Below are 27,736 nucleotides of genomic sequence, written 5' to 3'. Positions count from 1 at the left end.
GATAGTATTACTACTAACTTATCTAATTTATCTATCTATCCACTTATCTATCTATCAGGCATATTTACTGCTAAAATAACATTCTCTTAGTTAACATAAAACATATACCTCTTTGCTGCTTTAAACAGGCTGGCTTTCTGATCTCTGCTTTGGGAATACTCACTTCCCATCTTCACCAGAGATATATGTGTGAGCAATTATTTAATTCATTTAATTTAAATTTTATCTAATTTATTTTATTTAACTGTTTTATTTAATGTTTCCTGCTACCATACCTAAAGCAAATCTAAGCAAGCATGTCTACTATTTTTACATGTGTTTTGTTAAATCACTGCTTACATTGCTCTCTTACTGTATTTTTAATGGTATTTTACACTGTTTAATACACAAAGTCTTACTAAATTAAGATTAACTGATACATCTGCAGTCTTCTCTGACAAGTTTGGCAGAGAGTTAAATGTATAATCTACTCCAAAGGTTTCTAAGAGCAAAATTCAGTGTATATTCTTGTCATCAAAAAAGGGTGGTCCAGCTTTCCATGTGATGGAGCCTTCTGATGTGTCCAGCTTTCACAATGGTTATTGGATGGGGAATTGGTGACAAATTATAGCTCTGGGTAGCCATTACACTGAACAGATGAGGAGATACTCTAATCTGCATAAAAAAAGACTGAATTGGGCAGGGTTTGGAAAAAAGAAAACTGACACAGCTTGAGTCCTGCTACCATGAGAATATCACTACACCCAACCGCAGTTCCTCTGCTGAGAATCTTATGGTTTACGTAATTGTCTAGCACAGCTATATTGGCAACAGCTAAGGAAAGCTCCCAAATCTGCCTGAAGGGGCTTGGAAGTATTTTCACAAAAAGAGAGACACATCTCCTTTGTTTTGATATTGGGGAGAGAGAGAGATGGTTCTGCTGCAGAAGTTTCACAGATTTAGAGATGATTGTTTGGCCAAAACACCACTCCAGCAACCACATTTTTCTGGGGACAGTGGGCAGAGGATTGCAAATGGTTTAGTAAATTGTCTTGCCATCAGCCAAGTTGTAATGACTTCACCAGAAATTCATTGTAATGAGAAGTATTAATTTGGTTAAGCCATCTTCAGAGCTGTTTCATGGACCTCTCTGCACTGGAGCAAGGGCACAAAATTCCCTGAATATAAGCGTCTAGTGCATTTTGAGCCTCTTGGAAGGCTGAGACATCCACATGAGCCTCGTGGATAATAGAAACGTTAGTAGAATACTTCTGGTTCTCCAAATGCTGGAGATCAGCTAGAATCCCCGAGAGCATCTCAAAGAGCATTGGATGCCTGTGTTTAGGCAAATGAATTAAGGTCCATAATCATCATGGCCAACTTGGATGAAGGCGGAATGACTCCTTCTGGAAAGACTGAAAGCCTCCAAGTTGCTCCAGCATACACTTATGAGGGTAAGACCGTGACCTCAATCTGACTGCAATCCCAGCTGGGAAGAGGAAGCAGTAATCACTGTATTTGCTTACTTGCATATTCCAAATAATGAAGGAAAACCAACTAAGACCAAATGAGCTCAACTGAAATCTGCAAATCCAAGAATTGTATGTGCTTTTGTCTCAGACTTTGCTGTATCTGGAGGGTTTTTTTATGCATCCCTCACACTGAAAGACCAGTAATTATGAAGAAATTCAGGTTTGTTTTAAAAAGAAAATAAAGTAATAATCCTCAAAAGTGCAGAAAGAAGCCTTAAAAAGTCAAAGTGGAAAATTTTCCAGTACGAGAAGGCAAATGAGCCTACATTTATTTTTGTAAAAGTCTGATGGATTTTAATTCGATAATATGCCTGGGATGGGAGGGAAAAGGCAGAGAGGGCTGACTCATGTTTTTTGAATGTTTGGGGTTAGCACCAGTGTGTTTGGCAAATTCTTATGTGTACTTAATATGTGTGAAGGAAATTATAATTGGTCCATAGATGATTTGTTAGCTAAAAATAGGGCTAAAGCTGTAAAAATATTTGTAACATAAAATTTCACCAACTCTTCATCATTCTTTAGCGCTTTTCTCAAAACACATTGCTAACTATGGGGTCTCTAAACACCTCTCCGTGGTAATTTATTTGAAGGTTGATGGCAAAGCTGAAGATGCATTTCAGCACGTTGAGCGAGATCTGCAAAGGCTGTTAAACGAGATGAGGACCTACCAAGCTAATGGAGTAACTCCTTCTCAATCACAACATTGAACTGCCTCACTGATTTCCGTGCCTTTATCTTTCCAGTACCCCTTAATTGCTTTGGTTCTGTATTCATAAGTGAAGGTGCAATGACTCAGCGTTTTGGCCGTCTGAGCTGTCTGTCCTTGGTGGTTGAAAACATCTCCAAAGCAGGTAACTGATCTCAGCTTTTGCTAACCACCATATTACTTTTCCAGCCCTAATTCTGCATGTTGTCTTCATATTTTGAACATCTTCATGCCATTGAGCTTCTCCTGGCCACTTTTTCTTCTAAGACAACAGAAACCTGCTAGAAGATGCATTTTGCATTTTCCCTACAGGAATGTTCCCAGGAGAATTTAGCAAACTTGACATTAGAGAGGAATCTCAAGCAAGCCCATGAGGTGGTCCCACTAATTACATGCTATGTCACCTTATTTTCTTAGGCGTATGCAGGGAAAGGCTCAGTCTGCACATGGAACAGATTGAAAGTCCAGTTGAAGTTGGTGGTAATAATCCTCTCTTGACCTTCGTGAGCTTTGGCTCCTCTCCAGACTCATGATGTTCACACCTCCTTAATGTAACCTCCGGCACTTGAGTAATGCAAAGCTGGTCAGGGAAAACGTCAGGTAACGCGGCGCAAGCAGCCACCCCGGAGGAGACGAACTAGTCGGATTTTCCCAGCCCGGCCGTGGTTGAGTGCAGAGTTTATGAAGTGCTCCTTCTCTAAGCGCATCCAAGCTGAGCAGCGGTGTTTGCTGTGCCTGTGAGCAGAGACCGCAGAACATGAGCTGCTGCTGACACCTTGCTGGTGACTTCAGTGCTGCTTGCCTCTCTCTCCTCTCCACAAGCTCTGCTCCCTCCCAATCACCCCCCTCCTCTTCCTCTCCCCACCCCCATGACAGCACTGCAGCTGGCTCCAAAAATCTGTCAGCTTTGAGTTCCTACCCCTTGAAATTATAGGTGACGTTTTGCAAAATGGTGGAGGCCTGCTCAGTGTTATCTCCCTGTCACTCCGTGTTTGCCCCTTTTTAATATGTGGATGAACTTGGACAAATCCCACAAATTCCTCTGCTTTCCTCTTTTTGCCTTCCTATCTCATCTTTCTTCTTCAGCCCAAGTATAACAGCAAGAGTAAAAACTGTCCTTTCCCCAGGCTGTTAACCAGTCATTTAATCCTAAGCTTTGTTCACAGCACGAATCTAAAAATGACGTGTACATATATGACATACGTGTGCAAACATGTGTATGTATGTGAAAATATTGCTCTTTCACATCAAGATTTTCATCTTGTTGTGGAAGGAGTGGAGAGCCTGGGAGGAAATCCATCTGGCAATGGGAGCAAATTGCAAGTTTTCAGTTCATTTTTTTTTTTGTTTGTTTCAATCTTTACCCTACCTCTCGTCATTCAACTATGTATTTTCTCCTTAGTTAACAGAGTTCTGCTCTTGACAGGCACTAGATGGACCCATGTGGACCACATCTCTGCTTGATGTGAAATTAGCAGTTACAGGTGTATGCAAGCTGACAAGCCAGTTCTCATTTATTTGGGTAATCGTGTCCCTTCCTTACTCATACCACTGGAGGATGCCAGAGGATGTGTAGCATGGTCTGGTTTGAAGAGGCCTAGGCCACTAATGTCAAAGATGGGATGAACAGTTTGGAGTAGAGAAGTAAGGATGATATTTGAACTTGTTGCCCCATGGAGTGATTATCACAGCAGTGATAGCATGGGAAGCCAGCATCTGACAGTGATGGACAATATGTCAGAGCCATTGTTTTCTTAAATTTGGATATCACATTAAGAACCGAAGTCTTCCTTAGATAGACCCAGGAAAAACTTTGTCACGATGTTTGGGCTACATATAGAAAGCTTATACAAAAATACATAAGCTTTTGGCTTATACTCTAGCATAGGTAGTGAATGTAAAGTGAAGGTAAAACTTTGAAATAGTAGTTCCCTCCATGAAATTTGTGTCTTTTTAGTTACTAGTATTCAGTGCTAATTAAATAGACTTGAAAGTAATGTTTTAGACTGAGAATGTTTTAGGCTGAGAATAAATGAATAGTTTATTATATTAAAAATGTCACCTGGGGCTCTCTGACTTTGAAATCTTATATTTGGCCTATTTTTTTCAAGAAGAAAGATTACCATTGGCTATGCTTTGTGTGTTACACCTCCACAAAATAAGATTTTTCCTTTTTCTTTAGGAAAGAAATGTCACCCAGCCATCAGCAGCAACAATTTCAAGTGTGTGTCAGTGGAGGCAGGTCTATGGTCTATACCCTTTCCTCTATATAACGGGTAGGCAGAGATGGGTTTATTTTGCTATGCTTCTGTGATTGGAGCTGAAAGGACAAGTTTAACTGGAGGCGATCAGCACTGTTGTTCATGTTTCCAATAGGAGGTGCTTTGCCTCCCTGTATGACAGTGGGATTCACCCAGACTTTGAATACCAGGGTTCTCCTGGATTGTTGGGCTGCTGGTGGAGACTGGTTGGATTAAAAATAAATATTGCACTGGCTTTTTAGAGATAGTCCCTGATCTCTCCTATTGCAGACCACTGCATATCAAGGGCCAGAGGATTAATAGACAGTCCTAGGGGATTAATAGACAAGCTACTGTCAGCTGCGATACTGGAATGCAGGAGTGATGCCTTTCTCTGGAAAGAAAACTCACAGCAAGCACCCTGCATATATTTTCCCCTTTCCTTCCAACTTTGTCTGTGTGTGAATGCCGAATTTGTGCCAATTCAGGTCACTGCACACAGCACATCAACAAAACAAAAACCCTAGGGAACTCAGTACAGCAGAGCAGTCCAGGCTCCAGTAGCTGCTGCAGCAGGTGGGCAGTGTTAACTGGGCTTGGCTGTCTTCAGCTGTTTTGAACATTTGCTGGTAGAAGGAGATGATCAGAGGTCATGTCTGTGTCATAAGGCAGCACTGTTTCCGGTTGGGGATATTAGGCATTAATTAAGAGCAGGTGTTGGTTGTCTAGACAACTATTTGGGATAGCCAGAGAGAAGTGGGTTTTCAGGTGATTATTTGCAAAAAGTTGGAAATTAACCACTTAACAGCCTTCACTTTATTTATTTATTTTTTAATTTACTACGTTTAACCATGGAATATCACTTTTTTTTTCTTATATTAAGTCAATGAATTATTTTATAAATACAGAGCATCATATTTAGATCTGTGATATGTGCATATGCTGTGATTCTCCTTCATGAAATGCAGATCAGAGCAGTACCTTGTAGGATTTCACTCTGTTTGAACTTTCAGAGAGAAACATTACATCTCAGAATGATCTCATCCTCTCAAACACCTTGTAAGTCCTCACAACTTCTCAGCAGTGATGTATGTCTTTGTATATGTGTAAAAGTATAGCTATATCTGGGTAGCTGCATACAAATATGTGTACGTGTACCTATACTTTGCCCTGGAAGAGACTACTTGGCCTGCTGTTTTGACCATCATACGGTAATTTCTGTGTTCCTGCATTTTACTTTGTTCAATCTGTTAGCCTATGTGGTACCTGAAGACAGATTTCTTTGGAATCTGATCCCATTATGCCTTAGTAGGTAACGGTAAAAAGTAAGAAAAGTATTAAAAATATTAGAAGCAAAAGAAGCAAAAAAAATTCCCCAGAAAACAATCCTTGGAGGGATAAGAATATGTTCAACTAGTAGTCTTGCTGGTATGGTAAGGGGGTGGATGAAATGTCCTTCTGAACCTCCTTCCATTCCTATATCTTTATGGGACTCTGAATCAGCATCTACACAACTTTTAAGTAGAAGTGCTGATTTGAAAGACATTTTCTCCCTTCTGACCTATTGCTTCACCCACTTTTAAAGACAGGCACATGGCTGATGCTCTAGTCACCCTATTGCCTGTTATACATGCTGTGGTATACTCCCTGTGGTTTTGTTGACACAGACTGAACTTCTCACCTGACTCACAGATAACACAGGTAGAGGAACAAAGCGTCACCTGCATTACACCAAGGAATGGCTGCTATTGATCTGTATCACTTTCTGATGTAGAAATAAGTTGTAAAACACACTTTCTAATAGGTTATATTAATGATAGTGCTCTGGATTCACATCATCTTAAATTCAGTTCTCCATTGGTGGTATTTACATGCAGTCTTCACATCCTCTTTAAATAAATTCATAAGAGACATGTGAATCCTTTGGTATGAAAGGTGGTTTATGAGTACAGTGCTTGGTTCTGATTTTCTGCTGTCTTAACTTATTCAGGGCTTCTATCCCATCAAAGGATCTCACCACTTTCCATATCAGGAGGAAGGGGGAAATGCAGGCCATAAGATTTTTCCTGCTCAATGAGCTAGAGATTGTTGTCCTGTTGGCATGAATCTGAGCTCACTGGATGGAGGCCACCAGGAAATCCATTTGATGCTTATTGTTGAATTTATGAGGGGTTAGTAACTCATCTGGGTAGAAACAAAATCTTACACTATGGTTGGGAGGCACTGGAATTCGCTCGTTTGGATTTTTGGATTTGTGTCTTCTAACCTTAGATGTTCGAAAGACTGATGTCTCAGTCGAGCCTCGTCATTACAGGTTGCCTTTACAATGCCTAGCTAGAATACACTTCCCACGGTGCAATAATACACATTAAAGCTGCTACCAAAGACCAGAAGCTACAATAATAACATGGTTGTGAGAGCAGGAGAGAGCACCAATATTCTGGGACCCTCTACTAGGTTCAAGTTAGGGTCTCCATGGAAGAGGCTGAGGCTTCTAAATCAGGTGCTTTCTCAGTGGGAATTGCCTTCGGTTTGGGCATCCTGGCAGAAAGTCTCGGAAGCCTTGGAGACCTCTGTATAGTGGGAGAGCATTTTTGAGATGCGTCACTCAAAGCTTGCCCTGTGCTCTGTCACTACAGCTGTTGGCCTCTGTAGAAGATGCGATACCAGGGAAAACACGTATCTGAGCTGGGCAGGTATGGCACTTCCCTAATCAGGTTCCTATTTGTTTTCTTCTTCTGCACCATATATTAATACCACATAAATATATTTCATTTTCCCCGAATGTTCAAACACCTGAACTACACCTCAACTGTATGAAAGCTGATGGAGGATTAAAAAAATATGTATTTTCTTAATTGAGACCAACTTTTATTACAGTTTTTTAGCAACAAATGTGAAATTTTGATTTGTAACTAAGGATCATGCTCACTTTTTTTTTTTTTTTCCAGGACTTAAGAATATGTTCAACATGCTGTACATTTTCAGATTCTTTGTTGAAAAAAGGCTTTGATCTCATTTCTTTCTTTCTTTCTTTCTTTCTTTCTTTCTTTCTTTCTTTCTTTCTTTCTTTCTTTCTTTCTTTCTTTCTTTCTTTCTTTCTTTCTTTCTTTCTTTCTTTCTTTCTTTCTTTCTTTCTTTCTTTCTTTCTTTCTTTCTTTCTTTCTTTCTTTCTTTCTTTCTTTCTTTCTTTCTTTCTTTCTTTCTTTCTCTTTCTTTCTTTCTTTCTTTTTCTTTCTTTCTTTCTTTCTTTTTCCCTTCCCTTTCACCCTTCCTCATCCTTTTCTCATCTGCTACTTCTAATCTAGGCTTGCCTTGTATAAATAAATCCTAAATTGACGTCATTTGTCTGTGGTATGGAACGCTGTTTATGTTGAATCAGTTTTGCTGTTTTGTTAGCATGGAAGGCAACCTGAATTGTCCAGGTGCAGAAGCCTGAAGCTTAGTGGCTTGAAATGAACTTGTAGATTGATCCAGTCAAATTCTTACATTAATTAACTGTACTTCTTAACTGTTCTCCTTCTTCTCTGTCTCCCCTCCACTCCCCCTTGTCCCCAGCTCCTTTGTAAATGAAATCATAATCTTGATTCATGTTGCATAGCTTTGTTTTTGGTCTGACACAGAACTGAAGTGGGTTTTGCTTGGCAAAGCAAGGTATTGCAAAGGTTGCCGGAAACACTGTGTGATTGCTATGAGATTTTTTCCCTCTCTTTTGTTTCTTGCCCTTACTGATGAAATCAACATAGATCTGTAAATGAGGTGTGTCTAATTTGAACTACTGAGTGCTTTATAGGTGATAAATTTGCTGTAATTATTTCCTGAAGATATTTGTTTTCTTTTCCCCACTTATGCTGAGAGTTGTGCTATTATTCTTCTATAGAAAGACCATTTTAAAAGTCTACTTTCAGCTGAAACAGCTCTAGTCTTTACTAAACTATATATTTGTTTAAGAGACTTCTACAGAAAAAGAAATAAGAAAAATAACCTCTGAAAATACAGGTCTTCAATAAGAACTTGATTGTTTGAGCTCAATTAAAAGCTTTGCCACTAATTTCCTCTATTTGTGAAATGGTAGAAAATATAAAAACACTCCTTTTGTCTTATTTTTTGATGCTGGCCTTTCTGCATAGCAGATTCAGCATACGACTGAGTGTCACTTAAGGGTCCCTTTACAGTGCCAGAATAGTTATACATTTATATGTATACATAAGAATCAAGCCTTTAATCTCTCAGTGCCTTGATCTGTAAGGACCATGATAATACTTGCTTTGTCTCTAAGCTCTTTGATGCAGCATGGTTCCAAACCCCATTGCTTTTGGGAGGGTCTTGCCGAGTGAGGACCTTGTTCTTTGTTGGACCTACTACAACATTTACTATTTACTCAGACACAGCATATGTCTAAACTATAACTGACGTGGCAAAACCATGCACTTGCCTGCTAGGTAGGGCTAGAACAACTCCTCTGCCATTCAGTGTTCAGAAATGAATGTGTCCCTCTTAGAAAATGGCTATTCAATATTATATATTATTGATGTAGTTTGGGTTGTTGCCCCTGGCTAATTTTCTGAAAGCTGTTCAAGCCCTGATCTGACAGTAGAACAATTAGCATCTTTTTTGACTTTTCTGTGACACTCATATTTCACAACAGCAAAGCGTTTGCTTTCAACCCTTTTGCATTTGTGGACATAGTGAGGATTCCTAAAGCTGAAGCATATCCTAAGCAGAAAATTCCTCTGATAAACTGGATCTTTTTGTTCACAAGAATCAGAAGCAGAAACCGCATTTAACTTTCTACAGAATTTACAAGATAAAGGATGCCCAGTGGAGAAATGAAGGGCTGGTTCTTAGGGATTGCCATCATTACAAAATAAGAGTAAAGATAATAATAATGAAAACATTCTGCACTCATCTCTTGTAAGTTAGACTAATAGGGTGGGATTCATCTCTCAGAGAGGAAAGACCTGATCTCTTGTGTGGTTCTAGGTACCTTCCATGATCAGTGAGGCTGGTGGGAACAACTTGGTGCAGTGATGGGACATTAACAAATAGCCCTTCTATGTGAATTTTAGATGTTGATAAGATTTGGTGAATTAAATTCCACTCTATTGTGTAATTCCCTGAGGTGCCTTCATGAAGACCAGTTACCTGCCCTCCTTAGGGTGGTTTGATACTATCAGCCTCAAAAGACCTTGGATGGTTTCTCAGCCAGGTTTTATTCTGCCTCCCCATAACCCAGTCCTCATTTAATTGAGAAATATGTGAGGGGTCAGTCCACCAGCTATCTTGCAGTCCTTCTCTGTGTCATTGTGCTTAATCTTAGGGTATATCTTAATCATAATTGCACAGATTCATACAAGGAAAGATAGTGTTTGTACATAGGTTAGCATAGTGGCTGGATCTTGAAATTAGTTCAGTAACACAATGCTGCTGAAATGCATGGGAAGTAGTCACTCAAAGATGGAAAAATCACAAGCTTAGTTTAACTTTTTCTTGTATTTTTTTTTCCATTTTACCTAAATATCAGAATATGAAACAATAGTTAAAATGTATCAAATAATGGAAAAGCAGCTAAATAGAAGTTATATTTTGGTTTCCTATGCCTTTTGATGCAGAAATTAGGATGTCAATTTGGGGAATAAGGGAAGGAAAGAGATAAATTTTTCAATGAACTTTCACCAAGTCAAACTGCATTTTTTTGGAGTAGTTGGGATCATGTGACACAGCTGGAAGTTATGGTGGTGAGGAAGATGCTAAACATCGCTTTGTTATGCAGATGATAGAAATTTGGCCTATGGACATGGCCAAATTCCCTGTAGCCTGATGCAAAACCCAAATGACGGTATGTTAAAACAGACTTGGAAACTATTTGGCCGCAGACAAATTTACATCTCCCTGGGTTAACGACACAAGGGAGAACAGTCTCGTCCTGTTGCCCCAGCTTTCTGACTACTTGTGATTTACCTTCCTCGCTGGGATGTTATCAAGCCAGCCCAAACTCCTCCCAGATTCCTGCCGACTGCGGTCCCTTTTCTTCTGGTGCTTAGCAGCTTTTCTGGAGAGTGTCTCGGTGGGACAGTCTTTGTGCTGTAAGATGATCCAGCCGTCAGGCAGGAGGTTTGAGCATGCCTGAAGAATTTGGGAGAAGGGTTTCTAAACTTCTCCATGCATAAGCCATGTGAGCATATGGTCATAAATCCTATAAGCTTGGGCACTTAGTGGTGATACAATACCACTTGATGGACTCCTCTGGATAATGCTGCTGTAATGTACGTTGGATGCAGCAGGGAGAGACTGGAGCCTCAGGGTCGGCTCTACAGGCTTTGCTGTCTTAGGCAATGTGGCAAATATCCACCGTACACACAGACAGCTCCAGAATGCAGCAATACCTCTGGGCAACTGCTTATTGAACACCCCAACAGAGATATAATGCTCTGAAATGCCTGCCCAGAGGAGTTTTCAGGAGTCCTGATTTCCTCGCAGTGCAGCCGAGAGCTTTCCACTTCCCTCCCTCCCATCCCCTGGCTGAAGGCAGAGAGCATTTGTTTTGTCATCTCGTGAGTTGTGCTTCAGGGAAGAGACATCTAGCTTCTGGTTTTTGAGCCGGGTGCTGTGTATCCTTCATGAGCATCATGGCCCCAGAATACCAGCCCTTGTGCCAACAAGAAGATATTACTAAGGATTGTTCTGATTTGCTTCTATCTCATTACAAGCTGATCACGGTGATTCCTACTGGGGATTTCTGAGTAAGACCACCCCCTTCCTCCCCTCTCATATGTCCTGGGGATGAAGGAGCTAATCCTTTACATTAACCAGCCCATTAACTATTGTGCCTGTAAAAACACCCAGCCTGTCACAATTACTCCTGGCTCTGTTCCCTTCTGCCCATCAACTTGATCGAAGATAATGTGTAACAGGATAGCACAGCGCTGCGTGCTGTTGACACTAGGAAGAAAGATCCCAGGGCTGAAGTGCCACTCAGGTTACAGATGAGCTGGAAAATCCACCCACTCATGAGGGTGGTGACAGCTTTGTATACAAACTCCTGCTGCCTGTGATACTGAGATTGACGAGGTTGAAATTCTGCAAGTGCTTGACGGGCAGGACTTTGACGAGAGCCAACAGGGAGAGGGGCTGGGTGGATGTCGCTGGAGGTCAGCTGGGTCATCTGTTTTTTAAACCTTGATGCTGTAGCGTAAGTGGAATAAGTTATCGGCTTAAGATAAATCAAACAAGGATATCTGCTTACCATGCACCTCATCCTTTTTTTTCAGTCAGCACAAAGGGCAGACTGAGAAGTTAACGTACAACTACTTTGTAGTGGCCACGGGTTGTGCGCATCACGATGTGGTTAGATGAATTTCTGCAAGCCATGACTGAGACGCCTGGCAGTCTGCTGCAGGAGCTAGGGCATTGAAGCCAAACCACTTGGCATCAGCCAAGTCATGCCCAGGAGCCCTACCCTGTCTTCTTGATTCTTACTCTGGGGTTACATACATGATTGAGTTGTCTCATATTGATACTTTTATAAATGCTTAAGTGCAGGACTCGAATATTGACATTTCTTTCTCTCTCCCCTCCTCCTCTTTACTTTGCTCCAGAAAGTGCCTTTTTCATGGGAAAAGGTTAAAATGTCAACTTCCAACCTGAGGTGCCTCAGCCCAAGGCAGAACATTTCAATTTTATCAGCTGGCACAGAAAGGTCTGTTTCAAATCTTTTTTTGACAGCATATTAAGCTGCATTTCTACCTCAGATTGGAATTGGTCTCCCCATTGGGCCATCCCCTTTCTCTAGAAATGAAAGTGCTTTTCTCCACCTAAAAACCAAGTAAAACAGGTGAGTATGTGAATCACTGAGGCATGAACTTGACTCAGAAGAGAGAAAGAGGGATTAGGATTTTCAGAATATACCAACAAAGGAAGAGTTAAATTCTCACTTGATGTGAAAACTGGCATTGCAGCTAGCTTTACTGAACTGAAATGCGATGTTACATCTTCAGGATTAATAAAATATTTTGTTTTAAGTAAAAGCAAGCTTTTTAGAATTAATGTTCTGTGAAAAGTTCAAAATGTCCCCTATTTCAGCTTGGAATAAAACAACTTCAGGAAAGCCAGGACTTTCTTGAAGGACAGAAATACTGCAGTGCACTTAACTTTAACATTTATATGACAGCTGACAAAGCATGACTTTAATGTTGGCTGGGATTATCCATGAAATTGTAGCAGTAATATAAAAAAAAAAAAAAAAGGCTTCTGAAGTACTCTGGGCTGAGGTTGCTTTCCTGGGAGGGATGAAATATGCTGGGATTAGGTGTAATTTTTAGAGTATAAACTCACAGAAAAAGATTATCCATATTTGGATGGAAGAAGTCCACCCAAACTGCCTTTACATTTTTTTCATGCATGGCCATTCATAGATGGTACTGTGTAACACAGCACCTCTTACTAATGCAGAGTGAATTGGGCAACAGAAATTATTTGTCACTGGGTTTCTGGGGACTCTGCACCATCTCTGAAGGGTCATTCCATGATCTGTGCATTTCCATTCCTTTTTGGAGTCCCCCAAACATTTGAGACCTCTTTCTTATTGCTGCTATCCTTTTGAACTCCAAGTATACTGAGATTAAAGGAAGTGCTACAAACACAGTCATAATGCCAGCACAGAAGATGTTAATGGTTTCACTATGAATGAACAGTCATAATAATAATAATTCTTGGACTGAAACAGGTTGAAAGGTAGGGTTCAGCAGGCCAGAGTGAGTTTATAGTGTCAGGAATGCTGCTTGGCCTCAGAGAGGTTATTCTGCCAAAAATAGCTCTCCCCATCTCTGGGGTAAGATTAGGGGGAATATAAAATTCAGAGCACATTTTTTAAAGAACTGCTCAGCACTTATGTGTTCTGGTCAACAATGCCTTACTCAACAATGGCAGGTCCAAATGTCTGAGACTGTGGAGTCTAAATGAAATCCTGTGTTCTATACCTAAACAAGATGAATAACCAGCAGTCCTGGATTGGTGGTATCTTTTTTTCACAGCTCTCTCTGTTCATAGTAGGAAGGTATGTTCCAGCTGAAAACCTTCAGGAGCATTTGTGAATAAAGCAACAAAAGCAGTGAGAAAACCTAATAACCTGACATAGATAAGCAACCCTGTGAATATGAAGGAAAAATATGATTATATAACCTCATCTTAGTTTTAGCACTTTTGGAAGCCTGTAGGAAATGACACTGGGTTACCTTCTATTGAGCTAGCACACTCAGACTTAACTAAGAGTATGGAGACTGTTGTGACTCCAAGATATGACAGATAGGATAGAATTTATTTTGAGATCTAAGCTTCTCCAAATCTCAGAAATGGCTTTGTATACCCTAGTTAATATCTATATTATTTTTTTAGTGATGCATATACAAACAGAAGGGAATGTCAGTGAGCGTATGACTACCTAAAACAAGATGTCTCGGTTTTGTTACTCTTAACTTTATGTCAAGAGCAGGAACCCTGTTTTCTTGCTCCTGTCCCATCACCCATGAACAGCTAATGGTTCATGACAGAATGCCAAACACTTCTCTTCAACATTTTGGCTGCCAACCAGCTGCTCAAGTGAAGTATAGTTTAAGACAAGCACAAACTTGCTAGTATTGTTTTATGCTCAAAGAAGGGCTTGCCTACCAAGGAACTTGTCTTATTTGCTTTTCTGTATTTGTATTTTTCCCTAGATCTGTGTCTCCAATCTAATAAAACCCACTGACTTACCCTGCAATCTTTACTGATTGCCCTGTTGCTGTGAGGTTGTGTTTCCCAAAACAGGCAGAGATGTTGCAATACACCATGATGAAACATCTGGAAATTGAAAAGCAACTACTGCAGGTGAGATGCACCTTGCTTCCCTCTCTATTGGGTGTGGGGAGAATTAAGCTCCTAGAATGAACATCACAAAGCCAGAATTACAGGTGATAACTACTCTAATCAGAGGGAAACACTAAGAGGAGAGATGTAGGGAGTTTGGTGCTGTTTCAGGGCTGTAAATAGGAGTTTTGGGGGAGCTATTTGCAAAGGATATTTATATTTTATTTTAAATACCAGAAACAACTAAACACTGGGTTATACATCCAGAATCTGCTAAGCTGTCTGTTTTTCCGGCCCCATAAATCTTGCAAACTTGATGTAACATTAGCAGGAGAGATGAGAAGCATTCACTTTCAGGCTACAGCTTCATTTTTAGGGTGCCTTTCAAGCTTCTGCACTGATTAGTTCAAAAGTTTGACATTATTTGTAGGAACTTGTTGACCACTGTGGTGGTCTTTGAAAAGAGTTTATTCCAAGTGTGTTGGATGATATCTGTGGGGTACTGCTGCAGAATTAAGTACCAACATGTCTCTTTTCTTGTCATAAGGAGGAAAATAGGTGTTGATCACCCTGTTATTATTTACTTTATCATTTGTTGTTTGCAATTCTGGTGAGCTAAGGAACAATGGGTAGTGCAGACGTAGGTAATAAAACCAATTTAGCTCCAGAGATCCCAGTGTGCAAAAAGAGAAGGATGAGCATGTCTGTATGTTTGTGTGTGATGTGGGAATGGATTTGGAAAAGAGAAGTAACACTGAAAGCAGTAGCATTGCATTACAAGCCCTTCAGCCTGGAGACTGTAGAAACATGGAACCTTTTGCTTCTCAGCTGCTGGAATTTAACTTTATTGTTGTTCATTTCTATTCCTTTAATAAGGAATCCTGAGTTGAACTCCTTGCATGCTTACTGCACTCTGCCTTTGGCTGGCTTACTCAGGCTTTCCCTTGTAAACTCTGGAGTGAATCATTTAATCTGCTGGACCGGAGTTAGAGAAACCCTGGAGCAGCTCATTCATTCACTGGCGAGGCTGCACTTCTGCTCTGCAGTGGCTGGGACAGCCTATGCTTGCTCCTTGACTCAGTAAGCTATCTGTTTCACTGGCTGGTTCGAGCTGCTTGCTCCCTGCATTCTTTTGGTCACAGGGGCGTAGGAAACGATCTTACCGCTCAACTTATATAATGAAATGTCCTGGCAAAGCCAACCGTGATTTTGTCGTTAAACTTCGATGTCTCCTCTCTCAGCCTTCCCCTCCTCCCCTCTCCTGCCTCGAGTTTGTGCTTGTAAAACCAGCAGTGAGTCTGCCACAGAAATCATTAATCCAGCAAGGTAGGGAGGTCTGTACGCATACGTTGCTGACACAGGCTTTCATCGGTGTGTTTGTATGGCTTTGCTAGCCTGGGTTTTCCCCTTAAGGGCTTGGGAATGAGTGGTGGTGGACCCAGGCAAAGACTTGGCCTGCCAAAATGCAGAGCTTTGTGGTTCCAGTAACCACTGGCTCCGAGTGAAGACAGAAAGCCAGGGGGGAGGAAGGAATTTCCACCGCAGCACTATGTTGGTTTTGTGATTCAATACAATCAGCGTGTGTTTTTTAACTAATTTATTTATTTATCTGTCTAGAAAGAAAATGGAGGCAGTTGTCCTACAAGGGAAAGAAGCTTTGCTCTGCAGAGCTGAGGACAAACTGCACTGAGGCTCCAACCTGCCACGGCAGGAAACGGACAATTGGGAAACCCATGGCATGACTGCTGCTGAGCTTAGGATTGCTCAAAAAATGCATTCCACTTGTATAGTAGAGCCAACAAAGCCATGGGGTTAAGGAACAGGTAGGCTCCCTTTTCTCTAAAGCCAAGGTGCTGGTGATGGATCCATATAAAAAAAGCTATGGAAAAACTGTTGCCTCACATTACTTTAATCCTCCATAGTTAGTGCACAGTAACTTGAGTTTTGGGGTGGTTTAAACCATCTAGAACATCACCTTATGGTGGCTTTACAGGACAAACAGGATTATTTTCTACTAGTGCATTCACTTGCGGCTGGAAGCTTTCTGAAACTTTCTGAACATATTGTTTCTGTCTTGAAAATACATTTTTTTTTCCACAAATAAAACTTTTGGAAAAAAAAAAAAAGAAGTGGGTTGTAGCAGGTTGCAATTTGCAAACATATGTGTGAATCTGTGCATATGCAAATGTAGCATTTTGTAGGATGGAAATGTTCTGTCTTAATCTTGTCAGAAAAGAGAGCTACCAGTTTTCACACTGCCGTGACCTTTTCTTTTGGAGATCGCTTTCTATGTCATAATAGTCATTATAACATTTTAAATTATTATAGTAGATTATGTCTATTTTTTACATTTGAAAACTTTTGATTTTAATCCAAATTGTTATGCCCTCTCCCACCAAAAATAAAGCATTTTTTAGATTATTTTGATACAATTGGCAATGATTTCCTTTTTGAACATTATGAACTATTTTATATGTAAAAGTTCATGTTTTCATGCAGATGTAGAAACATCTCAGATGCAGACAAGATTTATGCCACTTTTCTGCTTATGGTGACCATCAAAACCTCATTAACCGTTGGGTGGAAATTACACCGCATGACCTAAGAATGTGTACTTTTGCCATGTGTGCGTAATAGAAGCCTTATGTAAGAAAAGTGGACAGTGAGGTGGGTTGGGAACTGGCTGGATGGCAGAGCTCAGAGTGTTGTGCTCAGCGGCACAGCCCAGTTGGAGGCCTGTAGCTAGTGGTGTGGAGGGGATCTTATCAATGTGTATCGATATCCGAAGGGTGGGTATCAAGAGGATGGGCCAGACTCTTTTCAGTGGAGCCCAGTGCCAGGGCAAGAGGCAATGGGCACAAACTGGAACATAGGAAACTCCAGCTGAATATAAGAAAATACTTTACTCTGAGGGTTACAGAGCACTGGAACAGGTTGCTCAGAGAGGCTGTGGAGTCTCCTCTGGAGATATTCACAACCCGTCTGGATACGATCCTGTACAACCTGCTCTACGTGACTCTGCTTGGCAGGGGGCTTGGGCTAGATGATCTCCAGAGGTACCTTCCAACCTCAACGATTCTGTGGTTCAGTGATTCTGTAAATACTGCTGTTATCGAACCTATGAGGTCTTTCAGCAGCATAAGGTAGTAGATTCAAGGCTAGAAACTAATTCTACAGATAAAATATTCAGTAGAGAGTAAGATTTGACTCAATGATACAACACTACGTAGAGAGGATCTACAAACTAAGGTCAAAAGGTATGGAGAAGGAGAAGAGCTACACAGAGTTGTGGAATATGGAAATCTTAGTCTACTTAAGGGACCAGAAGCAAGAGGATATTCTAAACATGACTTGCTGCCTGGGTGGACTTCTTCTGCATTGTATCAGAAAGACACATGAATAAGGACTTGGTTTCAGTGAGGGATTGTGAGAGTGAATAAACTGAAAACTACCTTCCATGTGATCATGTCTGAATGCAATTTTGTGCCTTTTGAGATATTCCATGCTGTGGAAAAAAGGATCAGTGTCTGATGACTCTGGAGCGTTGCATCATGTATCTTATGGAAAAGAGATGTCTTAGGAAAGAGATAATTAACTAGCAAGCAAATAGACAAAGAAAGAATAATGCAGAATAAGAGCAGAGGTGACTTTTTGAAGAGATGGAAAGATAAGAGAAGTAATAAATCAGGACATGAGAATAATGTTCTTGGTAAGTCTCTACATGGAGTGGAGTTGAAATAGTCATAAGCATTCCAGCTTCAGCAATTGCTGAAATGCAACTTTAGCTGAAATGCAAGCTTAGCTGAAATACTGAAACTTCCCAGAGCACATTACAGTAATGATAAAGACTAAAGAGGACAGGGAAGTTCAGGCTCAAGCCTGTCATGTGTTTGACACTGCCTCACTGGTATGACTCAAGCCAGTGCTAATAACCTGCTTGATGTGAGGCTGAACCCAACCTGCTTAGGGCTCTCGAGGAGAGTTTAAATATCTCATATGATCTCCTGAGAAGACACTGCAGAAACTCACCCTTTTTTCTTGGCCAGCAGATACAGGAAAACAGCTCTTAATAACATCTCTGATGAATGATGGTTACTCCTTTTACTGAGAATTTCTGTCTAAGACACAAATGCAGAATTTTTGCAAGCAAATATAATCCCATCTAACGTGCTCCATTATTGCTCACGGTACATTACTACTCATGAGGAGAGACTTTGACGATGAAAGCTCCCATAAAAAGCTACATTATGGGCAGATTAGTGACTGGTATAAACTGAAATCTCCAGAGATGCTGATTCACTCAGGCTGAGGATATATCCATCTATTTTCTGCTTGGAAAATTAGACAAATAGCAATGTACATGAAGGCCCAACCTTGTCTGGAAATGCCATCTGGTAAAGGTAGAGAAGCGCACATGGCAATAGCTGAGTGGGTGATCACAACCACACAGTGATTACCAAAGGGAAAAAGGTGGCCTTCCCTTCACAAGGATCTTCTGCTGAGTTCCTAACTATTCTCTTATGTGTCTCAAGAGGAAAATGACTGTGAAAGAAAACATTCATGTGCATGTCTATTTGTTGATCATTTCGGGTAAACAAGGATCTCCAAATTTTTCATGTGTAACACATTTCCATGTAGTTTAACAGAAGTAATTTCTGTTTGTTGAAATTGTGCTTGCTTTTTTTTTTTTTTTTTTTCCTCCTCCCTACTATTTCTCTCCAGAAGCACTCACAAAAGCTCCAATCCTGGTTTCCCAGACTGCCTCAGCCATGATCCTAAACTGCAGCACTGCTAAGCCTCCTGTTCATATCAGCACCTGACTTGGAGCCCAGGGAGCCAGAAAGCTTTCCTCTGGCTGCAGACTCGAGCACGGGGCTGGTATGGACTCAGCAGTGACAGGGTCCTCCTAGCATCCCCTTTTGTATCCCCGCACCATCATTGGTACAGGATTTGCCTTCTTTCCTTCTAGTAGCAATGTACAGGGTTGCACCGTCCTGCTACCCCATAAACAACAACAAAATGAGCTTATAACTTTAAGCCTCCAAATGAAATAAGAAGCTAATTTGCCCCATCGCAGTGCTTGCCATCTGTAAGAATTAGTCCCAGGGGGAAATGAATAGAACCATTATTCCTACTGTGCTCTTGGCTGCGTAATTCCTACAGTGGTGAAACAGTAGACAGCAAGAGGAAAAACATAATACTTGTGTGACCGGCCTGCCATTGGCTAGGCGAGGTTGTGTGTATCTTGTTCATGAAACGAAGAGTCGGGCAGACAGCTTAAGGGGTGACAGACTTCAATGTCCAAAATGCTTCTTAGGCATCAACTAATTAAAGCACTGTGTGGAACGGATAACAGAGCTAGGAGGCAAGTTAAAGGTTCATTTATTGATGTCTGAGGCTTGTGAATGACTCTGCTGGAAAATACCAGCCTGTGACTGCAATTATATTTATGCTCCCTCAGAAAATCTCTTGCTCCCTTTCTATGTCTCCTGTGTTCTCCTTTTGTTGGAGATGATGTTAAAAGTGAAGCATGACGGCCCGTTAACCCTCACTGGTCTCTTCGAGCAGCATTGTTCTTGCCAGGAGAGGCTGGATTCTCCTCTGGTGGAAACTGGCCCCATTCCCGTTTTATACTACGTGAGGATGTGGCCTCTAATTTTTCAGCTGAGTCGAGCCCAAGCCATGAAGTAAAAGGTTCATAAAGTAAGATTTTCCAGTCCTAAGTAAACGTTACTTTATCTGAGAGGAATGAACAAGAATGAGCAGTACAAGGAGGAAAGCAGAGTGTGAGACTCCTCTCCTGGGTGGCTATCCCAAGAAGAAAATTGTTGCTGTCCCTGAACACAACCAAACGAATGCTGCCTCTTAGAAAGGCAAAAGTTATGTCCAAGGGAGCATTGAGGAGCTCAGCTACAAGCAAAGATTGCTAGCCAAGCAAATAAAAATGCATTTATCTTGTATGTTTGAGTCAAAGAGTGAGGTACAAGAAAATTCATACTGTGTGGTACAAATCTTCCCAGTATCATACCAGGAGTCCCAGTTCAGGGACTTTGCACTAAAGCCACTTTGTTTTCCTTGTCCTATTTATTTTGATTGTTTTGGGATTTTGGCAATGAAGAAAGGTGAGTCTATTCATGACAGGACCTTCCTAATCTGGGGTTGGTGCACCAGTTCTGCATTCAAAATGAAGGATCAATGAGCCAGGGGAAAAAAAGAAAAAAAAAGGTCCTGGGAATGTCGCCCCTGCAGATGAGGGAAAGGCTGCTGTAAGTAGGAGTGAGGGACTCAAATCTGAGGGCTGAGTAAAGTGATAAGCAGCTTGATAAGCAGCTTTTCTTGTGCAGCCCAGCACCACTCCATGCAGGCAATGGTTCCTGCTAACTTTTTGCTGCTGACATGACTTTTGTTGTTTATGATTTTTCATTATATATATATATAATTTATTTTTTTTTTTTGGATGCACCCTGTTGCTGTTCAAAGACAATAACTTCTCCACCTATGCTGCTCACCTGTCTTACTGTCTTTCTCCCTTTTCTTTTCTATGTCTTTGCTGTTCCTGTTTGGCTTTATACCTTACTCAGTGAGATAACTGGAATTATCCATCTCTCCTCGCTTTCCATCACCCTAAATAAAAGCTTTTGAGCATCATGTGTTCATCAATATCTTTCCCTTCCCATGCAAACCCTGAACCTCTCTGCATCCTGTCCCTAGTATTTGCTGTGGTTTTGTTCTTTTGCTCCTTTAATTCCAAAAAAAGTACTGGAAGTAACAAATCATCTCAGTTGCCTTGAGGATCTGAGCAAAAGAGGAAACAGAGACTGTGTCCTTAAAAAACCCACTTCACCCCACCATGTCTCAATTATTCACCTCCCTTCTTCCCAGTCTACCTACTTGCACTGTTTTTGGAAGCTTCCAAAGACAAAATTGTACATTTTTTTCCAAATGAGGCCTCATTTTACAGGACCTCACTGTACTTCTGTGCTACAAGTTGCAATACAAGCTGAAGGATTGTGAAAGATAGGAAAGAGTATGTCTGAATGAGGGCGTGCCAGCCACCAAGCCCACAAGGGCTTCCTGGTGGAGAAAACAGACAGGCTGAGCATCAATATGTCCTTTATCTACAGTGGACTGTAAATATTAGTTTGAGACCAAACACCTTATTTTCTGAAATAAAGACGATCCCAGCATTTGCATGGAGAATGTGGAATAGTAGCACCAGGAAGGAAATTAGCAACTTCTGAAGTGTTTTACTGAGACATAGCATATTTGGCACTTTCTTTTTATCCAGTGGTGAGAAATAGAGTCAGAATTGCAGTGGAAATGGATCTGCAGCATTATGGCTCCTCAGAAAAGGTCCAAATCACCTGCCAACCCTGATCTTTTCCTGCTCTAAAGCTCACCAGAAGAATTACCTTCCATGAAGAAAAAGCTTCTTGAGAATAGTAAGCAAGTCAACAGAACTTGCTACCTTAACAGCTGATCTTACATCACTTAGATCTTAGCAGCCAAGAGGCAAGGTGGTGGTGTTTTGCATGAATGATCTGGTAGGGTAGAGCCACATTTAACATCTCCTCCAAGACCAGCAACAGCTTCAGAACCTAAAAAAGGAAGCCTTAGCCAAATCAGTTGCTTATCACATTGGAAGCTGGTAAGGGGCGTTTGAGGGGTGTTAGTGTATATTGGATGTCTGGAGAAGGAGAAAGTATTGTGTTACTGACTGAAGAAAAGTACTTTGCAGCCAATTTGCACAGTTAGAGCTGGTTGCCATGGTGTTCCTGCAGGAGTGGGAGTAGATAGGAACTTGCCGTGGGATTTGCAAGTTCTGACGCCCTGAGGTCTCTTTCTCCATCCACCCCACACAGTCATCCAGCTACTAATTGTGCAGGAGAAGCTTACCAGATCCACTAGTGGTGAGCCAATAGTTTACTGGGAAGGGACCAAGACAAAGCATGGATTTTATAAAAGACAACACCAGTCCTACTGATTTTGTACTTGCAGCAGAAACCACATGGATGTGCATATGCACACGCAGTGGAAAAACGGAGGCTGGATTGCTCTGAGCTGCCATTACGTTAACAAGATGGCTACCCGCAAACCTGTGACCCAAAGTCATATGTTCCTACTGGGAATATCACAGCACAGAACATTACATCAGCCCCACACAGTTCTTTAAGAACAGCACTGCCTTTCCGCTCGGCGCTATATATTCCTCCCTTTCGTCTCTTGGAGAATTCCCAGAACCGCTAGTTCTAGGCACGAAATTCTGCCTCCAGATCCTAAAGCCAGCTAACACATCCCACAGAACACTTGCATTCAGATGGGTGGACAACATCATAGGTCATGGAAGTCCAGCATAGCCTCCTCTGTGCCAACCCGGAAGGGTGACGGCAGATAGCAACCTTCGCAGCTCAAAACACAGTAATGGGAAGACATGGAGGTGGAGCTGAATGAAAGCTAGGCGTTGATGAAGCCTCCTGCAAGAGTGAATAGGTTCAGCTAAAATGGGAGAGATGGGATGTAGGCAGGCCTGTATTGCCCGGGTTATTTTAAAATAGACTGTTTGCAACATACAGAATAATAAGGTTGACAGTGTCAGATAAAGGGAACCTTGTGCCAGAACTGTCAAGAGATGTCATCCATTCCTGTTGATGAATTCCTTACCCTGATCCATATGATGTGCCCAGGTGGATGGTGTGGACCCATCCCGCCTGTGTGTGTTTTAGGATCAGTCTGCTGGGCTGCATTGCTGCCAAGTCACAGCACGTTTTCCTGTCTTGGGCCTTTCTTTGACAAACCACTGCCAAACACATGCTTGTGATAAAGTAACCAAAGCCAGATTCAAAATCTGTGATAAAACACTTTGCTGAATCTGAATCTTTTACTCAACATCCACATGCTCTTTGCAGTGGCCATTAGGTCTAGATGCAGACATTTTCAACTCATGTTTATAACTGATGCTCCTGACAACACCCTAACTACCTCTCCTGAGGACTGAAGCAAGGGGACAATGGAAACTGTCCAGTTCCACCCCTTAGGAGAAAACTTTGTTTCCCATGGCAAACTTCTGTATCCCATGCATGAAGAATGGTTTATACTCAGACCACCTATTAAGGCACCCATTAAGGTGCCTAAAATTAATGAGGATGCCCCAGATGGTATTTTATTACATGGTGGTGATGAACAACTCAGACCACCCACTCTCAAGTCTCCTAGAGGCTGCTCCTAGATCTATGGAATGAAGAAGTCATCACAAAAGAATCAGGCTTTACAAGTAGGTGGTCAAAAGATAGCCCCATCTTCTCTCCATTCACTGGGAAATGATCCAGTCTCTGGTACCATTGACTGCTAGATAGCTTGGGTTATCATCACACTTCTCATTATCAGATTAGGAGCATATATCTATGAAGGGCACTGCAGTGAGATGACAACACTGCCTTTGGGGGAAACTTCTCTGCCACCTCTGAGTTTCTCAGACTGATGAGGGTGGTGAAGCTTGTCAGCCAGCACAGATAGAAAATCAGCCATTAGACACCCCATGATTAGGGTCCCTCTCATTATTTTAATTTTGGTTTTGCAGTGAGACAAGCTGGCAGCCTTGTGCTGTGCTTGGCACTGCAGAATAGTTTAATAATCACCTAATAAAACTTTTCATCTGGCTTCCCACATCCCCTCCGTGCCCCAGACCCCTGCCCTTCCCTGCACTCTCTATCAAGGATGCATAGTCTTGCATAATGCACAGCACTGCTATAGCAGCCTGCCTTCTCACTTGCTACTGCTGGAAGAATTTAGGTATTTGAAGGTAGTAACATAATTTCACTCTTGCTAATCCAACTGCAGCCAAAGGTACCATTTGTAGTTTGCCTTCCTGAGTTTCTCTGTACCAATTCCATCAAGTTCCTGCTTGTGTCCAAGAGTAAAGGAGAATCTGGACCTTGATTTTATGTTTGGTCTGCAACACTGTAGAGTAGTCCTATATGAGTGATACTTGTACTGAGATGGCTTGAGCTGACTTCATAAACTTGACTCTTCCTGGTGGTGATGTTCCAAATGAAACCCAGAACTTCACAGTCTACATTCTTCTAAGGAAGGCATGAAATCAAGATACCAGGCATCAGATGTTAAAGAGTGCTTAGCTAAATAAATCACCCTCCTCCAAAAGGATTTTGGATCTTGTTTGTAAAACATTTTCTCACACTCCCACAATTTTCATCTCTCAATGTTCTGATTGAAATTAGTGTATATTCTGGCCTTGAACAAAATCACAAATTTGTAGTCTGGAATACAGAACAACTGCAGCATGGGCTGAACCATGTCAAAGTGCCTGCAACTATGTCTTCTATCAACTCCATATTACCTTCTCTTTATTACTGTCTTAATAGAAGACAACAGCCCAAGGATAAGTCCAGCTAAGGAAACAGGCTAGCTGAAGAAGTCTCTCTCTCTCTCTCTCTCTCTCTCTCTCTCCCTTTTTTAATAAAAATAAAAAATAAAAAATTGAACTATAGACATGCTATAACTTATGCTCTTTAAAATAACTGCAACTGAACAGCAGGAGACAAGACTGCTTGTTTGTCTTGTATCAGATGCTGCCCTTTGGGCCAAATAGAGGAAATGGAAATTCTAACCTTTCTGACAGCAGTAAGGCCCCCCTATGAAAAAGGCATTTATGAAGGGCAAGGCGAGGGTGAGATACAGATAGGAACAGTATGGAGACTGCACAAAAAACAGAGACCTGGCTGAGAATAGCTGTGAGCACAAGGGTGAAGCTTTCCAGCTTGACAAACACAAATTCCTGAGGGTGCCAAAGGGGACAGCGTAGACATGTTTGCCATTCAGGCTTCCTCTGAGAGTTGCTGGACTGAAAGCAAGCCCATGTGTAGGAACTCATCAGGCAAGTGGAGCCAGAAGGGGCAGGTGGAGAGACTTGTTTACAACTCTTTTTATTTGTAATCTCACCCAGTCTGAGTTTTACTCGCTTAAAACTGAGTAGTTAATTCTTTTTCACGTTCTGAGAAAAACTAGCTTTTGGGATGGAGAGTCCTTTTGGTGACATTGGAGAGAGATAATGGCATGGGATGAGGGGTGAACAAAGCTGATTCCTTTGTGCACTGTGTTGGTTTAAAGCATTAATCAGCCCCAAACCTGATGCTACCTCTGAAGATATGCTAAAACTGGCTTCAGGGCTCCTAGCAGCGAAAAAATAATGCTACAGCTCACTGAACCCCAGAATCGATCTGGCATAAACTTACTGAATTCATTCAAACACTTTTCCACATTTTAATCTTCATAAAGTGGATGTAGTTACCAAGTTATACAGATCTTGTCCTAAGAAGACCTTTTTCCACTGAGAGCTAAGGAGAGATGAGGGTTATAAGACCAAGCTTTCTACAGTGCAGACATATATTTATGTGACTAGAAGCCCACTGAATACAGTTTAAATCCTGAAATGCCTGTGTGGACATTTCCACAAATGCCCATTTTAAGCTCTGCTGTGGAATTTGATAGCATTACTCATATGCTGAAAGGATGCAAGGGTTTTACTGGCCAGGAACGCTCTTGATGCTGTAGCTGCTCTCTAGCAGAGGGAAGACAGAGATATGGATACTGGGTGTAGATTTTAATTTGTTAAGTATATTGTAGAGTGGTAGCAGGTAAGTTACAAATAAATTTGGCCAGGTCTGTTGTGCAGAATACTCCCAGTGTTGTCCAAAGTGTACTGAGTCCTTAATGGGCGGCCAGTCAGAAGGCCACAGATTTGACCCATTTTTCAGATGAACACCTCCAGCTTTTCCCAGCACTGCAGTAACCTTTGACTGAAAAAGAAGTTCATTGCCAATTGAGAAAATAGTACCATTTTTGATGGACAGAGGGGGTTTCACTAAGAGGAATCCTATCCAACCTCTGCCCTGGGCTGACCCTGCTTGGTTTGTGAAATCGGAGAGGATCCCAGACCTAGGTGGCCCAGCATGTGTTCAAGTGCACTTGCGGAATGCCAGCAGGCAGATAAGCTGGGTAAATGTCTAATAAGGCAAAGTTCCTTCTCTGTTATTGTTTAAAACATATCTATAGGATCCCTTTTTTAAAAAAAGGTCATTTTGATTTGTTTCCCATGTGCTTTTTTAAGAGTCAGTGTTTGGCATCTGATACCTTGTGCAATGTATAATCCCCATGGTCCAAAGAGCTTTAGAGCGCCAGGAAATCCAGAATCTTGGCATGAATCTAGGGCCAGCTCCCATAACACACGGCTGCATGACTTTTCTCTGTTTGTGGTATCTTTGTGACACCATGGTACGTGGTGTACTCAGAAATCAGCTGTGGGCTTTGCCTCAGAGACCCTGTGAGAGAATCCCCCCACCCCTCCCATCTAGTGTGACTTGAAGGAGCCCCAGACAAAGAGGGCTTGTTCTTTCAAAAGAAATAAATGATGACTGGAAAGAATAAAGCCCTGAACGTTCCCCCCCCGGAGGGAAGGGGAAGAGAGGTGGTGGCCAAAGGAGTGATTGATTGACCACAACCCCTTGACACCTAAATGCATTATCTACAGTGGTATGTGCGTGCATTGATGCAATGTGCCGAAAGACAGGCAGTCCTGGAGGGTCAGTCCCATGCAAATTGTGGATCCAGGGATAAATTGCATTTATTATGCAACTTCACTTACTTGAGCTCACTAATCCATCTTTTCTAGACTGACAGGCCCTCTTACATCTCAGCCTCTGAACAGCACTGCAGCTAGGGAAATATTTAAGTTACTGCTCTTCCCTCTAAGCTTTCCCAAATAAAGCTCTCTCCACTTTTTCCTCCCCAGAGTGACCTGAAGCTCAGGACACGATCCAGAGTCTTTGCTCAAATGATATCCATGTGTAAGTAACATCTGCACCACACAGGTAGTATTGAGAAGCATTACTTTTGGTTTAAGGAGTATGCCCCTTTTGGGGAGAGGATAAAATATTACAATTATTTGAACAAATGTTATCTCCTGTTCTAAAGCCGTAATAAATTTAGCTGCTAATGTTCTATATCTGGTAGGTCTAGACAATGGAAACTTGGCTTTGGGCAGGTGGGAAAACTGATTCCCACAAGCTGAGGATCTGATCACCAGAAGTTTCTACTGAATATTATCTTTGAGGGAATCCACCTCAGAAGTGCACAGTCCCTGTGGATACTGCTGTGAGTCTGGACAGGCATTCCCTGCTGGACCTAGAATGTCTTTAAATACTAAAGGGCAGCATACTGGATTTCATTTGCACACACATAATAGCATTTCACAAACGAAACACAAAAATGTTGCTAGCTTCCATCTGTGTTTGAGATATCTTTTCTTCTTACTCTAAAAATGTTATTAACTTCTATATGTATCTTTTTATTTTTTTATTTTTATTTTTATTTTATTATTATTATTATTTTCTTCTTCTTCTTTCTCCCCTTCTTACAGAGCT

General features: G+C 41.4%; 1 long non-coding RNA gene across 2 annotated transcripts; it reads left to right on the top strand.

Annotated features, from left to right (window-relative positions):
• The first annotated feature begins 3,421 nt into the window (after window positions 1-3,421).
• On the top strand, window positions 3,422-18,525 carry LOC308191217. Of its 2 annotated transcripts, XR_013947812.1 has the most exons (5): window positions 3,422-3,861; window positions 4,400-4,493; window positions 14,171-14,321; window positions 15,177-15,380; window positions 15,918-18,525. It is a non-coding gene; the product is annotated as an uncharacterized lncRNA (long non-coding RNA). The 2 variants fall into 2 exon arrangements; XR_013947811.1 differs by lacking the exon at window positions 4,400-4,493.
• Window positions 18,526-27,736: the final 9,211 nt, after the last annotated feature.

Source organism: Anser brachyrhynchus (assembly GCF_964034855.1).
Source record: "Anser brachyrhynchus genome assembly, chromosome: 2".
NCBI lineage: Eukaryota > Metazoa > Chordata > Aves > Anseriformes > Anatidae > Anser > Anser brachyrhynchus.
The sequence above is the reverse complement of the archived record's forward strand: the minus strand, read 5'-3'. Positions and strand labels throughout refer to the sequence as shown.